Consider the following 2,920-nt stretch of genomic DNA (forward strand, 5'->3'; position numbering starts at 1 on the left):
AAGTGAAAGCGTTCTGTTCACTTACTTACTCACTTGTTTATGGGGCTTTCCTTCCGTTAGGGTTACAGTTTCCAAGGGACGAGGAGGCCCACAGTGGGCCCTTGGTCTGTGCTCGGGACGTGAAGGAGCAGGCCCACGCCTTCTGGAAGGGGCAGCACTGTCCCACCGGCAGACAGAGCCCCTGAGTCCACCCAGGGCGAGTGAATGCTCACCCGCCATGCTCAGTCCTACTGTTATGTTTTGTTTTTTTAAATAGTATTTAAAAATGTGCTAAACATGTCGCCAAAATGAACAACAACTTCTCAGTGGGAAAGGAAGTCCTGTGACATATTTCCTCACAAGGGGACCTCATGTCAGAGCACATCTGGGCGGCTGGTGTTGTGACAAACACGTGATGTGACTTGTCCCCAGCGGTGGGGCGCGCCCCCAGGGGCTCCAGTCCTCTGGATCCAGTCCTCACTTCGTCTTCCTAGTCCTCACCACGACAGACAGATCCGGTGCGGGAACGCTGCCGCAGTGACACGCCACTCTGCGGAAATAGCCTGGGTGAGAGGGAAAAATCTTCTTGTACTAGACGCTTGGCTTTGACCGTCACCGGTTTCTGCCTCTTCTGGAGGATTTTGGAGGCGCACCAGCTTGCTTTCTAAATAAGTGTTTCTTGGTCTGATTTGATATTTCAAAGCAACATTCAACCTTATTAGTATGACCGGCTAAAAAAATCAGCGTGTCCCGACTCCAGGAGAGAGCCCCCGGGTGTAACCTCCGGCACATGGGCATAGGCCACTCACGACCCACGCCAGCTAACTCTCTTGGCCACAGAACCCCAGTGTCGCCGGGGCATGGCGCTGGCCTGGAAACCGGCCCCACAGCGACCTCACATGTGGGTGACCATCCTCCTGGTATGACGTCACGGCATCCCACAACCCTGAAAGACTGAAAAGTGGGGCCAGGCACGAGTGGTTCATCAGCATCTTCAGAATCCACTTCCCTTCCCCGGCAGGGTGACCGGGTGCTTTATGGAGACCTTCTTTCTGGAACTCCACCGGTGGCCCCGATTTGCGGAGAAGCCCGAGGTCTGCCTGTTCCACGCTCGCACTTTGCTCTGGCATTTATCACGCACGCCTGCGGCCGCGTCCTCACACCAGCCCCTCCTCCCGCGCCCGATGAAGCTGTTATCCCCTTAAAGGCAGAGACAGTGGCAATATTTTCATTTGAATCCAAGTAGCTAACATACTGTCTGGCATGTTGAAAAATGTTCTGAAAATGTCGGTGTTATATTTCAAGACGTTAAAGAAGATTCCAGGAAGACATTTTTCAGACATTGTCGACAGTCTATTGAACAAAGGGAAGTAAAATATGGGATTTCCATTATTTATTGAATTCATGTTTCATGGCTGCCTAAATCATTGTGACCGGGACCTGTAATCCAGGCTATCTCGCTTCTAAAAATAAAACAAAACCTTCTCTCCTCCTGGGGGTGAGAGGGCGGCTCTTCCAACCTTGGTCTCGGGCTTCGGAGCTCACTGGAAAATCATTTCCATGGAGATGGAGCTTCTCGACTGTCAAGTAGCTAATGACTTCCAAAGCTACAATGTAACACAACAGTGAGCAAAAATGACATGTTTCCTGGGAGTATGATTTCTTTTTTTTTTTTAGCCTCTGATGTTTTTACTTTAAGTAGATGAAAGCATCCTTGGCTGTGAAGCAGCAGGTGTCACTCCGGCACCAAACACCGCCACTCCTGGAAAACTAGCAAAGGACATAACACACGCCTCTGGTCACAAAGGACCCTGGGGTGAGATCTAGTCATGTCCAGCCTTGCTGCCGTGGAATCCCCAGCAGCACCATCTCCAAAGTCATCCGGTGGCTCTGGAGCGAACTCCGAGGGTTCGTCAGAGCGGCCAGGGACGCGGCCATCCTCGTCTCTGCTCCCTGCCACGGCTGAGGGGGCTGCTCTAGCCAGAGGAGGGAACCCCCCATGCTGGCTGCACCCACCCGGACTGCTGGATTTAGAAGCCAAGCCCCAGCTTCGACTGCCTTCCGTAAGACGAGCAGGATGCCTCAGCTCCCGCAGCCGAGAGACTGGATGCGGTTGGACCCGTGGGCCCGGACGGTGTCGCTAGGACCCCGTGTCACTCTCTCACTTCTCCTGACGCTGCTTTGCTCCCTTCTGGAGCAGGCGGCGCCTCGCGGTGTCCTCTCCCTCACGGTGTCCCCCAGCGGCAGCCTCCCGCTCCCTCACCCCCTTCCCGCTTGCTCTGTGTGAAGTCCCAGGGCAAACGCTGACCGGATCTACGCGGGTCCCATGACCACTTCTGAGCCAAGTGCCAGGCCAGGATGGAATGTGTATTTCCTGGTCAGCCTCCCGCACCGGAAAGGACATAGTCATCCCCTCACAGACCACACCTTTGTCTGCTCGTCCACTGTCTCCTTCCCGATTTGTCCCTCCGCCGTCCTCTTTCCCTGCTTCAAGTACCTCAACAATTCTGGCCTTAAGGTTTGTTTGTTTGTTTGTCTGTTTTGTTTCATTTTTTATTGAGACAAAAGAGAAGACGGATGGACGGATGGATGACGGATGGGTGGACGGGTGCCAGGATGGAGGAAGGGGTAGTCGGCCTTCGGGGTCACCGCTCTGTTTGCTATTTCAGTGAACGATGCAATGTTCGGTATCATCCGACCGAAAGGCGTGGCTTGTCACGACCCAGCGAGAAGCCCGCAGCAGAGTCCTGCTCATGCTTAGCGAGGGACCCTGGGTGAGGGAAGTACCCCTCCCAGGCCACTATTGAACTCTCAAAGCCTGTTTTCTGGAACCATCTTGAGTAGTACCTTTGGCAAGAGAGAAAGTTTAAGTGCAAAACACACCTTTCCACATCTGTCTGCAGTTACATTCTTGTCCCAGGGCGCACGGGCTGTCTGCAGC

This window comes from Mustela nigripes, chromosome 5 (genome assembly GCF_022355385.1).
Source record: "Mustela nigripes isolate SB6536 chromosome 5, MUSNIG.SB6536, whole genome shotgun sequence".
NCBI classification, from domain to species: Eukaryota; Metazoa; Chordata; class Mammalia; order Carnivora; family Mustelidae; genus Mustela; species Mustela nigripes.